The sequence below is a fragment of the Macaca thibetana genome, chromosome 14 (assembly GCF_024542745.1).
Source record: "Macaca thibetana thibetana isolate TM-01 chromosome 14, ASM2454274v1, whole genome shotgun sequence".
NCBI classification, from domain to species: domain Eukaryota; kingdom Metazoa; phylum Chordata; class Mammalia; order Primates; family Cercopithecidae; genus Macaca; species Macaca thibetana.
The window spans coordinates 13,872,955-13,887,891 of record NC_065591.1 but is presented as its reverse complement, the minus strand read 5'-3'; the positions used below and the strand labels follow the sequence as shown (position 1 = coordinate 13,887,891).

Sequence of the window (14,937 nt, the reverse complement as noted above, 5' to 3'; positions counted from 1 at the left end):
GTTGTGCTTGCAATGTCAGAATCAGTACTGTTTTTTTGTGTGTGTTGGTGAAAATATTCCATATGCCAAAAGGGAGAGCGTCAGGAAGTTGGCAAATTCTTCGCAAGGATCCAGAAATAGTTTAGAGTGGGAGAGTCATGATTTTCCCGTTGGCTTAGTTGAATAGCCGTAACCTTTCATTTTCTACTACCACTAAGTTAGGGGGAATGACATTGAACTACCTCATTAGCAGCCTTGCCTGGATTAACTACTGAGTGTAAAAGTTTACGGAAAATAGCCTTTGTTTTTGTTGAAGCTCATCCTACACACTAACATTTGCTTATGGTAAGCATGGATTATTTTGTCTCTGCCAAGCTGTGTTCTCTATTAGATTTTTACTGCATTGTGTGGTTACTGCTAAGAATTCCTACAAAAATGCCTTTGCAGATATTTTTGTATGTAGTTTAAAAGATATTTGGTTTAAGGAGCCTGCAACATTTGCATAAAGTGCCTGAAAACCCAAGAACCACTGATAAGTGAGATCCCTCAAAATGAGCTGATATATTACAGAGGACCTTGAAACAGAAAAAAGTAAATTATATTAAAAAAGTTCTAAAGAGAGAAAAAAAGCACTTCCGTTGATCCCCCACCCCCCTGGATTGGTCCCATCCATGGGAAGTTATCTATATCTTATACATTTATGTACATATCTTCCATTTTTGAAAGATAGGGCTATAAAAGAATAAAAATTTCAGAAATAAATAGTGTCTAGATAGATAACATAAAAAGAAGAAAAATGATGAAAACTGAGGTAGTTTGGAAAGCCTAAACCATTTTTTTGAGGGTACAGTCCATATTTAGCCAAAGCACAAATGTACATCTTCTAATTTTCAAAAGAATGCAGAAGTTTGGTATAAAATTTCTTGCTTTTTAATGTTGGTTATTAAAACATTTAAAAAGCAATAGTAATAGGAAAGAGTCATCAATATTTGATCTTTGATAATAAAATAAATGAAGCAAAATAACTGCTTTTAGCTGCTCAATACATGTTGGTTTGCACACTAAAACATTTTTGGTTGCTAAGCCCTGAACTTCCCCTCACACTCAGGCAGACTCTGGGAGTATTAGCTTTATTGTCTGCCTTGAAGTTTCCGTTTCTCTAAGGAGCTTTGTGAGTCTATGATGGTCCTTCAAAGTACATGTAACACAAAACATTATATTCTTTGCCAACCATTCATGTTGTATCTTACTACTTGTTAACCCTTTACTCATTGTGTGTTTGTGTCTTCACATGGCTGTTTTCCTTCTTCTTATAAGGGCATCAGTTACATTGGATTAAAGTCCCACCCTACTCCTGCATGACCTCATCTTAACTAACCACATAGGCAATGACCCTATTTCCAAACAAGGTCATATTCTAAAGTACTAGGGGTTAGGTCTTCAATATATCTTTTTGGGAGACCCAATTCAGTCTATAACACCAAGTTAGATTGTGGCATCCTCTGCGGAAGACCCCTCATTGTATCTATCCGGCTCACAGTAAAAGTCATACAGTCTTTGTTATGGCCCTTAAGGCCCTAGCACTCTGTCTCGTCTCCCAGGGAAGAGGGCTAGAAAATGCCAGCCCTTATCTACCTTGCTGCTCCATCCTCCTAATTCAGCTTTAGCTACCTGATGTTCTTGCCATTCATTGAGTGCATGCTCCTGCCTTAGGACCTTTACATCTGATGTTCCTTCTGCCTGGAATTCTCCTTGGCCTCTGTATTAGTCTGTTTTCATGTTGCTGATAAATACATACCTGAGACTGGGCAATTTACAAAAGAAAGAGGTTTAATAGAATGACAGTTCCACGTGTGTGGGGAGGCCTCACAATCATGGCAGAATGTGAAAGGCACGTCTCACATGGCAGCAGACAAGAGAGTTTGTGTGGGAAACTGCTGTTTCTAAAACCATCAGATCTCATGAGCCTTATTTACTATAATGAGAACAGCATGGGAAAGACCCTCCCCCATGATTCACTTACCTCCCACCAGGTTCCTCCCATGACACTTGGGAATTGTGGGAGTTACAATTCAAGACAAGATTTGGGTGGGGACACAGCCAAACCATATCATTCCATCCCTGGGCCCTCCCAAATCTCATGTCCTCACATTTCAAAACCAATCATGCCTTCCCTACAGTCCCCCAAAGTCAGTATTAACTCAGAAATCCACAGTCCAAAGTCTCATTTGAGACAAGGCAAGCCCCTTCTGCCTATAAGCCTGTAAAATCTAAAGCATGTTAGTTACTTCCTACATACAATGGGGGTACAGGCATTGGGTAAATACAGCCATTCCAAATGGGAGAAATTGGCCAAAACAAAGGAGCTATAGGCCCCATGCAAGTCCAGAATCCAGCAGGGCAGTCAAATCTTAAAGCTCCCAAATGATCTCCTCTGACTCTATGTCTCACATCCAGGTCACATTGATGCAAGAGGTGGGCTCCCACAGTGCTGGGCAACTCTGCCTCTGTGGCTTTGCAGGGTACAGCCTCCCTCCTGGCTGCTTTCATGGGCTGGCGTTGAGTGTCTGTGGCTTTTCCAGGTACACAGTGCGAGCTGTTGGTGGATCCAACATTCTGGGATCTGGAGAACTGTGGCCCTCTTCTCACAGCTCCACTAGGTGGTGCTCCGTAGGGACTCTGTGTGGGGGCTCTGACCCCACATTTTCCTTCTGCACTGCCGTAGCAGAGGTTCTCTGTGAAGGCCCTGCCCCTGCAGCAAACTTCTGCCTGGTAACTAGGTGTTTCCTAGTTACCATCTTCTGAAATCTAGGTGGAAGTTTCCAAATCCCAATTCTTGACTTCTGTGCACTCACTGGCTCAACACCACAAGGAAGCTGCCAAGGCTTGGGGCTTGCATCCTCTGAAGCCATTGCGCAGACTCTGCATTCAGCCATGGCTGGAGTGGCTGGGATGCAGGGCACCAAGTCCCTACATTGCACACAGCACAGGGACCTGGGGCCCGCAGCCTACAAAACCACTTTTCCCTCCTAGGCCACAGGGCCTGTGATGGAAGGGGCTGCTGTGAAGACCTCTGATGTGCCCTGGAGACATTTTCCCCATTGTCTTGGGGATTAACATTTGGCTCCTCATTAATTATACATATTTCTGCAGCCAACTTGAATTTCTCCTCAGAAAATGGGATTTTCTTTTCTATCACATTGTAAGGCTGCAAATTTTCTGAACTTTTATGCTATGCTTCCGTTATAAAACTGATTGCCTTTAACAGTATGGAGGTCATCTCTTGAACGCTTTGCTGCTTAGAAATTTCTTCTGCCAGATACCCTAAATCATCTCTTTCAAGTTCAAAGTTCCACAAATCTCTAGGGCAGGGGCAAAATGCTGCCAGTCTCTTTGCTAAAATGTTAAGAGTCACCTTTGCTTCAGTTCTCAACAAGTTCCTCATCTCCATCTGAGATCACCTCAGCCTGGAATTCCTTGTCTATATCATTATCAGTATTTTGGTCAAAGCCATTCAGCAAGTCTCTAGGGGGTTCCAAACGTTCCCACATTTTCCTGTCTTCTTCTAAGCCCTCCAAATTGTTCCAACCTCTGACTGTTGCCCAGTTCCAAAGTTGCTTCCACATTTTCAGGTATCTCTTCAGCAGTGCCCCACTCTACTGGTACCAATTTACTGTTTAGTCCATTTTCGTGCTGCTGTTAAAGACATACCCCAAGACTGGGTAATGTACAAAAGAAAGGGGTTTAGTAGACTTACAGTTTTACATGGCTGTGGAGGCCTCACAATCTTTGTGGAAGGTGAAAGGCAGATCTCACATGGTGGCAGGCAAGAGAAGAGAGCTTGTGCAGGGAAACTCCCATTTTTAAAACCATCAAATCTCGTGAGACTTATTCACTATCATGAGAACAGCACAGGAAAGACCTGCCCCCATGATTCAGTTACCTCTCACCAGGTTCCTCCCACAACATGTGGGAATTGTGGGAATTACAGTTCAAGATGAGATCTGGGTGGGGACACAACCAAACCCTTTTCCTCTATGATCAGTTCCCTTGACAACTAAAGAACTCTGCTTAAATGAGGCCTTCCCTTACTCAAAAAATTACTTAAAATCCTATCCTCTGTACTACATTAAACTTTTTACCTGCCTTATTCTTTCATAGTATTTATCACCATCTAATGTGATATGTAATTTGCTTATTTTTTATTGTGCGCATCCTTTCATTATAATGTCATCTACATGAGATTTCCAGTGCATAGAACAGAACTGGCACATGATATATTTCATTTATTCTAACATGGACAGTTTTTTACACAGCAAAAAAAATCAGAATTCTAGAAAGTTTGTAATCAGCTATATATAATGATTGGTCAGTGGACAGGAATGCTGTAGCTGTCATCATTTGCACATGGAGAACTTGGTCTGAAACTTTCTGTTGGCACCTCTTGGTAAGGTCAGAGAGTGCTGGCATGAAAATTTGAGAAACAAGTACCACCAGTTGGCATACAACCTGGAGATAAGAATGAAGCATTCTTTTAAGAGATATTGCATCACCAATGGTGGTGATGGCTCAAAGAGAGATATGTTTGTGGGGAAACAGGAACATTGATGACTGTGATCCAAGAAGTGATTTAGAAGAGTGAGACTCACTGTAAAAAGATTTTAGGATTACTTTAACCAATAAATTTTGTTTATACTTGCTTTTGTATGCAGCACAAGAGTGATATGATTAAAAATGTCCATAAGAGCTCTTTCAATTTTTATAAAATGATTCGAAGACTAAGTAGTAAAGTGTGCCTGATTCATTGGTAGCTTCTTTAAAGATACAAAGTTCCCTTAATCTTTGTATGAAAAATAGTGGTATAGTTAAACCTTAGAGTCAATGAAAATGGGAGGAGATGCTCAAATATTTGTTAGGTGAGTGAATAAAAATTCACCCCAGACTTTTTTTTTTTTCTTTCCCTCCAAAGGGCCCTGTGGCTTCCTTCTTTTAAACCCATTAAACAGTGCCATCTGCAGGGAAGGCAGCTCATGACATCCTGTTTGGATAGATGTGCAGTAACAGCATAGAAGGTAGAGCTCTTTTTTTTTTTTTTTTTTTTTTTTTGATACAGGGTCTTGTTCTGTCACCCAGGCTGGAGTACAGAAGCCTGATTTCAGCTCACTGCAACCTCCGTCTCCCAGGTTCAAGCGATTCTCCTGCCTCAGCCTCCCAAGTAGCTGGGATAGGCATGCACCACCATGCCTGGCTACTTTTTGTATTTTTAGTAGAGACGGGGTTTCATCATGTTGGTCAGGCTGGTCTTGAACTCCTGACCTCGTGATCCGTCCGCCTTGGCCTCCCAAAGTGCTGGGATTACAGGTGTGAGCCACCGTGCCTGGCTGGTAGAGCTCTTTATACAATACCACTACCCACTTTATCCTTTGAAACTTATAGAGGCCCATTTTTTAGAAGATATGAACTCAAAAAGCCAGAAATGACACTCAAGCTTTGAATTCTTTCTGTTCTAATATAGCTTCATGTTTAAACACTAGAAGAATAATAACAAGTAAAAAAATTGGCAATGGCACCATCCAACTCTCTGTGAGTATCTCCTAAAACTAGCAAGTTTATTTTGACCCATCCATGAGTCAGATCTAAGATGAGCAGTTATTATTTTTTAGGCAAGACTGAGTTGGCACATCAGATAGATAAAGGAAAGAGAAAGAAAGAGTTAAAATGTTTGTTCAGCCTCTATTTTTCTGGCTAACAGCCATTAGGAAAAGCTGGATCGAGAAAGACCTACATTAACTTTCTTGTGTTCTAGTAACTAAACTTTTAGGCAAAGCCTAAGACTGTCCTGTTTAAACCAACTATTTCTATCTAGTAAGAAATTATAATGATGTGGTATGATGGCAAAGCTATTTTTGCGGCCTGGACTCTCCACTAACCACAGCACTTTAGCAGAGAACAAGGTCTCTGCCATCATCCATTGTCCTAAGTTAGCATGTGGGTGTTGGAGATGGGGGATGGCATGACAGCTCCATATGAGTATTAGGGATTAATAAATGGAAAAGGCTGCTGCTGCTAAATCCCTATAATTATGTTTTGGTCTCTGGGTCAGTTCCAGCTCACTAGCATCTCAATTAGCCTAAAACCCATATAACACTTATTTGTAATTTTAATTTTTGGTTCTGTATTAATGGCATTTTATATGCCCCCAGTCATAATGGAACTAGGATGAATTTGGGCATCAAATCAGAAGTGCTGATTTTGCTACTGATAGAATCTCAGGCCTATGTGCTGGCTGAATGCTCGAAGGAGGGACCTTACCAGAAACTCACTCCCTTTCACTTGGAATTCTGTCTGCCTCCCACTGTTCATGGTGCGTGGGCTTGGCCTGACTTTGCTCCCAGATTGGAGCAGGTGCCAACAGCAGGGAGAAGCCAGACAGCAGGGGCCGGCATTTCCAAGCCTGCGAGAGCAGAGTCGGGGGCCTTCCCAGGCCCCCAAGAGTGCAGGGATGCCTGAGTCTGCAGCCACAGTTTGGGCAGTTGCAGCCCCACCCAGGAGGGCAGGGCTCCTGCCTGCTGTGTAGCATGAAGCCCCGGTGGCGCCTCCTTGCTGCAGCCGGGATGATAGCAGGCGAACTGGAGTGGCTGCCACCATCAATTGTACCACGATAGAGTCAAAGAATGGATATGGCAAAATTTCCCAGACAGTCTATTAAGAGAGTTACTTAATGACTTACTTGGACAATTTAAAATGTTATTTAAAATGTAAATAAAAAGGATGCCGTTGTAGAAAGGAAAGGGCGATACCTATGAATAATTAGAATAAAACTATATTTTAAGCATGCTGCTTCAGCTATAACCCTATACTGTTATCTTTTGTCATTTCAGAAATAGTTAAAAAGCATCAGATAAGTAGATCTGAAAATGTCCTTGATTTTAGAAAATGACTTAAAAGTTATATCAAGTGAAGCAAATCCAGTACCTAAGTTTTAAATATATTTCAGCCAGAAGTTGGGGGCAGGGGAAGTACTATTGAAGACAGGTGGCTTTAAGAAAATTCATGAAATAATATAAAATGCAAACAAGACAAAAATGTTAAACATAAAAAATTAAAGTCTCATCTAATACATTCCTTGGTGATAGCCATTGTGATTAATTTTTCTAAAGTTTTTCATAGCATATGTATACATTATATAAAATTAATATAAAATTTATAAATAAGTTATATAAACTAATGTATATTAATTATATTCTATCTTGTATGTTAACATTTAATATATTAATGTTATATAACATTTACATTTACATTAATTATTAAACATTAACATTTAATAATTAATATTATATAATAAATTATATATTATATATTATATATATAAAATTAACACCATAGCTCTTGCTAAGGAATGTGTATACATACTATAGAAAACTTTGTATAAATCTGTGTATGTGTACTGTATATATACGTATACTGTAGGTATGTGTGATAGGCATATATGTCATATATATACTGTAGGTATATAGATTTACTTTGTTATTTTAATTGCTGACTATCAGTGCATTGTATTGATATACCACAATTGATTTCACTCATATCAGATGATGGATTGTTGACTTGATTCCACTTTGCTAATATTGCAAAGAGTACAGTAATTGATATCTTTTAAGATAAACTGTTGCAATCTCCTATCAGTATTTCTATGGGACAAAATAATATATTAGGAATTGTGACAAAGAATAAACATATTAAAACAGTATTTATTGCTAAATTGTCCCTAGAAATGTATCAATTTACTTCATCATAGGAAGTAAATGATATTATTTCTTTTCTAAGAAAACCGTCATGACTGAATGTTAACAAATCTCTTAAACATTTTTCCTCAGAAGGGTGGAAATGATACCTATTTATTTAAAGTTGAATTTTTTTTGTCTTTTGTTTTTGCTCAGCTAGTGTTTTTTTGTAGCACAGATCCTTGTCATAAAGGCAGACCCATCCCTGGGTTGTTTTTTCTTCATGGGTTTGATTTACGGGTCATTGAAAATGGTCTTATCTACTTAATTTATTAAAGTAGTCATTTGTTGGTTTTTAGGTAGTTTTTGTTACATTAAAAATCATTTAGAGGTAATTGTAAATTCATACACAGTTGTAAGGAACAACACAAAGAGATTCTATGTACTTTTCACCCAATTTTCCCCAATGGTAACATCTTGCAAAACTAAAACACAATATCCCAACCAAGATATTGCCATTGATATAGTCAAGACACAGAACATTTTCATCAGCACAATGATCCATAATAATGATCTTTTAAGAGCTACATCTACTTCCCTCCGGTCCCCATCCCTTTTTAAACCCTGGTAACCACTAATTTACTCTCTGTTTCCACCTTTTCATTTCAAGGGTGTTATATAAATGGAATAGTATAGCATACTACCTTTTGGGATTGGCTCTTTTTACTCAGCATAACTCCTTGGAGATTCATTCAGAATGTTCCAATGAAGCAATAATTTGCTCTTTTTCTTGCTAAATAGTATCCCATGGTATAGATTACTATAGTTCGTTTAGACGTTCATTCAAGAAAAAAAGGGTATCTAAATTGTTTCCAGTGTTTTGCGACTATGAATACAACTGCTAGGAACATTGGTGTACAGGTTTTTGTGTGAAAATAAATTTTCATTTATTTGAGACATGCCCCTGACATATCATTTGCTTAATAGATATCTATTGAATAATTGAATTAATAAATTAGTGAGAAGAGAATAGAAAACAAAGTGTACCACATGTGGTTATTTTCATTCATTTAGTAAAATACCTGTTTGTGAGAATTTACTGTTCCATTAAAGAGGTCATTAATAGGTCACATTTGTGTATAAAAACACGAATCTTATCACCACAGTTTGTATTCTCTGTGCTGAAGATCCCAGAGGCACTGCAGTGAACGCACAGCGGTACCAGGGGGTATTTTAAAAATTTCAGGGAAACAGTGAGTGATACGTGACAACTGTCAGACATGATGCAAATTACCAGCTCAAGGTAGTCCACAGTCCCAACCTTTGGTGGCACTACATTATTTTCTATTAGTCTACAACTTTGTGTAGCTTGGGATTTAGTGGTTGCTGTGATGAAATGCCAGGGCAGTCACCGTGGGAAGATCCATGCGCGGTGGCTCAAGCCTGTAATCCCAGCACTTTGGGAGGCCGAGACGGGCGGATCACGAGGTCAGGAGATCGAGACCATCCTGGCTAACACGGTGAAACCCCGTCTCTACTAAAAAAATACAAAAAACTAGCCGGGCGAGGTGGCAGGCGCCTGTAGTCCCAGCTACTCGGGAGGCTGAGGCAGGAGAATGGCGTAAACCCGGGAGGCGGAGCTTGCAGTGAGCCGAGATCCAGCCACTGCACTCCAGCCTGGGCGACAGAGCAAGACTCTGTCTCAAAAAAAAAAAAAAAAAAAAAAAAAAAAGAAATAAAGACGGTGATGCCCAATCTGATTTCAAGAGCTGAGACGCTGTGCAGTGTCAAACAGTCATATACATATTATTAGTAATTGTGGTTATTTAAATAATAAAAAAAAATATTTTCTTCCAATGTATATGTGTCAGTGTTTTCAGATGGCTACTAAGTTGTCAGTACAAAAATACTTAAGTTATTTTGATGTAACAATAAATGAAGCTGTTATGTATTTCTTTTGATGAAAGGATGCCATAAAAAACAAACAAACAAAAAACAAAAGTTACTCTATCATTAAGAGAACTATGTGAATGTTTGGGACCCTCTGCTATAACTAGTCATATATCCTTAAAATTTTCCAAGAAGTAATAATTCTTTTTGTAAAAAAAAAAAAAAAATTGGCAAAATAGAAGTGTAATTCTCTAAACCCAAGGCAAGAAAAGAGAATGCAGATGCATATAGGAGTATTACTCAGGATCTTCAGCCTCTGAAAGGGAAGGCTTGTTGAGCCCTGGTCCAGAGATTTATTGAGAGTGAGACTGAAGTATCCTGTTTCCCTTAGTCAGGGAGACACTTCTGTAGGCCAGACCACTGGACACCTTAGCTAGTGAGAGGATTCTTTCTTATTTTTTTCTGTCTGAATACAAGTGTTAAGGGGTTCATAGCTGCCATTTTTTAGTGTTGTTAGCCATTTAGTGAATTTGAATCAGTTAGGTGTCTGGGGATCCCACTGGATAGAGACAAACAAATGACACAGTTAATAGTGAATTACCAGCCCTGTACTGGTCATACTCCAGTCAAAGTAAAATGCTCAATGTATATTTAGCCTGCTTGTATTCATTATTATATTAAATAGGTATAAGCGAGTCTGTCGTAATTATGACTCGAATTCCAGAAGCAATAAGTAAAATGTGATGAAATAGAATCTGAAGCAAAAATTAAACAAACTTTGATGGCAAAAATACCACAAACAAAATCAAAAGACAAATGACTGCCTAGGAGGAAAATATTTGCATCTTATATCACAGATAAAAGGATAATCTCCTTAATATATAAAAAGCTCTAAAACATAAAAAAGAAAAAACTAGGCAATGGAAAAGCTATAGAAGTGTTCTTAAGATTATAACATTTTTAACTTCATTTATTCTTGTCAAAAAGGTTTTAGTCTAATTATAAGGAAATAATCAGATTCTGAATGAGTGTCTTTACTCAAGATAACTAGCCAAGGCTCTTCTAAAAAGACATTTCCATACAAAACAAAAGTCATGAGGTACAACTCAAGAAGATGAAAAATAGCTCAATAAAAATAAAATGTTTGAATAGATACTTCCTTAAAAGGATGTACACATGGCAGGCCAGGCACGGTGGCTCATGTGTGTAATCTCAGCACTTTGGGAAGCCTAGGCAGGTGGATCACCTGAGGTCAGGAGTTTGAGATTAGCCTGGCCAACATGGTAAAACCCTGTTTCTACTAAAAATACAAAAATTAGCCGGGTGTGGTGGCGGGCACCTGTAATCCCAGCTTCTTGGGAGGCTGAGGCAGGAGAATCACTTTAATCTAGGAGGCAGAGGTTGCAGTTAGCCGAGATGACACCACTACACTTCAGCCTGGGCAACAGAGGGAGACTCCGTCTCAAAAAAAAAAAGGATATACACATAGCAAAGAATCATATGAAGAGTTGTACAATAGCACTAATTAGGAAAATCTAAACCACAAACGGAGACCACTACACACCTCCTAGAATGGCAAAACTTAAAATGGCCCACAACACCAAGTGCTGGTAATGATAAAAAGCAACTGGAAATTGCCATGTTTCTGGTAAGATTCCAAAATGACGCAGTCACTTTAGAAAACAGATTAGCAACTAATAAAATTAAGTATATACAACCCAGCAATTCCACTCCTGAATATTTACCTAAGAGAAATAAAAACATATGTCTATACAAGGATCTACATATACACAAATGTTTATAGCAGCCTTATTCATAAGAGCCAAAAAATGGAAACAGTTTAAATGACTATAAACTTATAAGAGATTAAACAACTTGTGGTATAGCCACACAATGAAATACTCTATGATAATGAAGAACAACCTATAGTTACCCCTAACAACTTGAATGAATCTCAAAAGCATTATGAAACCAAAGGAAGTCAGATACAAAGTCTACACATTATATGATCTAACTTCAATGATATTTTGGAAAAGATAAAATTATAGACACAGAAAACATGCACTTACTTGGGCCTGGGGATTAGAGAACAGGTGACTACAAAGAGGCAGGTGGGTACATTTTGGGGTGAAGGAAATGTTCTATATCTTGATTATTGCAGTGGTTACGTGACTGTACACATTTTTCAAGATTCATGGAACTGTACTTAAAAAGAGTGAATTTTATTCTTTGTAAATGATGCCTCACTTTAAAAAAAAGTAAAAAGAATAAAAACGTACACTGGAAAAAGAAGTTGAGGGTTAGACTTTAGTATGTTGTTGAAAATTGAAGTGATATAATAACTGAAAACAATGCATGAATATTTATTGTAGTCAGAATAAAACAAATAGCAGTGAATAGCTATAAAAAGACTGGTGGGGGAGGAAATGGGGAGAAGTAGGTCAAAGGCTACAAACTTGCCATTACGTAAGATGAGTAAGTCTAGAGGTCCAAAGTATAGAGTGAGGAGTATAATTAATAATATTGTATATGTACTAAAAATTTTCTAAGAGGTAAGATTCTAGGTGCCCTCCTGACAGATGAGGTAACTATGGAAGGTGATGGTTATGTCAATTTGCTTGTAGTAATCATTTTGCTATGTATATTTATATCAAAAAATCAGGTTATATACCTTAAATAGATACAACAAAAAGAAGACATATTGAGAACAATGGAAACCTTCAATTCAGTTTTTATATTAGATAATCACCACCCCCCAATAAATCTGGAGGTTTCTAGCATTTCAACATTGGAAAAGAGGGGTAGGTCCTATAATGACTTTCGGCTATTTCCTGTGCTACCTCTTGTTTAACCATTTTGCTCCAAAAATTGGTATTTTTTCACTAAAATATATATCATTAATGTATTTAGTGTTTGTAAGTATTTAAAATGTAGTTTAAAACGTTAAAAAAAAGTTTATTTTAAAAAGAAGACCTTTTTTTAGGACATGGAAGCAATCATAGATTTATTATAAAACAAAAAAAAAAGATGCAAGCCTGAAGATAGAGGCTTGTCAGGTTCACAACTACACCAAATGTCATGTTGAGGTCTGAAGGCAGTGGGTGAATGAGCAGAACACTCAGGGGGCCCGTAGGCAGGTGAAAGATGATTTTATTTGACAGCAGCTCTCATCAAGAGCTTTTGCACACTGTCTGCTCCGTCTCGGCTGCTTAGTCCAGAGCCTTCCACACAAAGGTGAGCGACTGGCTTTCCCTTGCCTTCAGGGTCAGAGGTTTCTCTCTCTCTCTCTGGGCACGAGCAAGCTGAGCTATGTCCTGGCTCCCCTCTGTCCAGATGGACAGCTTTGGTTCTCTCTTTCTCTGGGTGCCAGTGCAAGCAAATGTACAGTGTTAGCAGGGCAATTATACCTTTTACAGATAATAGCGGCTTAGAGCCAAGGGATGGTCTTCCCATGTTATGGCTACATGTCTGTGATAACAAGTGGAGTTATACGCCTGTGCCCTAAACTCGCTGAATCACGAAGGATGTTAATATCCTACCTTGGCCTATCCTTGACCAAAGCACAGTCATGTTCCTTACAAGGCTCATGGGTAGAAATAAAAAGGATAATAGAACTGTAAGCAACCACCTCTTCAATGCTTCCATCCTCACCTTGAAAGTATTGCTCTTCCAGTGATTTAACCAGGTAATTTTAAGATTTAAACCGCCTATTCTTTACTAGTTTATTGACAATTTGATAACAATAGTAGTTTTGCAGATTGTCGGATGTAGGAGGCTAAGACTGGGTGGCTGAAAGTCGGAGACTGCCTTGTGCATCCTTAGGTACCTGTGGACAACGTTTTGACATTCATTTGGACTGAACCTTAGCACTGTCCACCTAGATAGCAATATATCTGAAATGATGTTTTAATGTACTTTTTATCTCAATACACATCAAATTTAAAAAGCATAATTATTAAAATTAAAATATATTTGTATCTTTAACACAAGTGAAATGCAAACATTTCAAAAACTTTTTAGGCCAGGTGCAGTGGTTCACACGAGTAATCCCAGCACTTTGGGAGGCCGAGGTGGGTGGATTACTTGATGTCAGGAGTTCGAGACCAGCCTGGCCAGCTTGGCGAAACCACATCTCTACTAAAAATACAAAAATTAGCTCGGCATAGTGGCAGGCGCCTGTAATCCTAGCTACTTGGGAGTCTAAGCAGGAGAATCATTTGAACCCAGGAGGCAGAGGGTGCGGAGAGCTGAGATCGTGCCATTGCATTCTAGCCTGGGTGACAAGAGCTAAACTCTGTTTCAAAAAAAACAAAGACAAAAACAAAATAAAAACAACAAACTTTTAAAAAGAACAAATGCTAACTAATTAATTCTATTTTTTTCTTCTTTCTCCTGCCATCTTTTATTGGGCACCCATTTTGTGAAACTTAGGACACATAAAAATATAGCGGAATGGTCCCAACCTTTGAAGAGCCCATCATTTAATGGTATTTTAGAACTTTTAGAACAGACTAAATTTAATGATAAAATTCACATAATATCAAGGATAGTTAAATGCATTTATATAGTCTTTTCTATTTGTTTTTGGTAACCTTCTACTTTCCATGTTCTATTAACGTAGGACACAGTTGCTAAACTCTAATAACTGGTTATTAGTGAAAAAAAATCAGAATATATTTGAACCAAACATTCGCTTAGGCTTGTTTTGGTAATGAGATTTTGAATTTGTCATTTTTAAGTTGGCATCTTCTGTTTTGAAGAAAGGAATCTAAGTGTGAGTAACTATTTACAGGCATTGCTACTCACAACGTAGTTTTCAGAGCAACATCCCTGCAATCTTAAAATGCGGAATCTTAGCCTTCACCCCAGACATTCCGAATTAGAATCTGCATTGTAAAGGGAGCCTCAGGTGATGTGTGTGGTCCTCCTTAATGTTTGAGAAGCAAGCATTGCTGCTAATGGGCATCAACACAGCAGGCACTCTGAAGGCAAAACCCTGTAGACCAGGGATTCTCAAAGTGTGGTCCCTGGGCGGTCAGTATGAGCATGGCCTGGGAACTTGTGAGAAACATCAATTCTCAGGTCCCAGCCCAGTCTCAGTGAATCAGAAAACTAAGTGACACTCAGCTGTGCTTCAATAAGCTCTCCCGGTGCTTCTGATATCTATTAAGTTTGAGTGCCACTGTTTAGAGATTGGTTGGTGAGAACAGGTGAAAGTAGATGAAATCTTTCAATTCCCATGTTCTCAGGGCTTTGCCTTTTGAGATACACAGAACAATTAAATTATACAGTTATTTCTTTAGTGTTCAGATGTGGAGACAGATGTTATAGGATGATAGGAAGT

General features: G+C 38.5%; 1 protein-coding gene across 1 annotated transcript in view; it reads right to left on the bottom strand.

Annotated features, from left to right (window-relative positions):
* The window catches only part of MRPL16 (mitochondrial ribosomal protein L16), a 129,324-nt gene that overhangs the window by 71,936 nt on the left and 42,451 nt on the right, over positions 1-14,937 (bottom strand). The gene's annotated exons all lie outside the window — the stretch shown is intronic.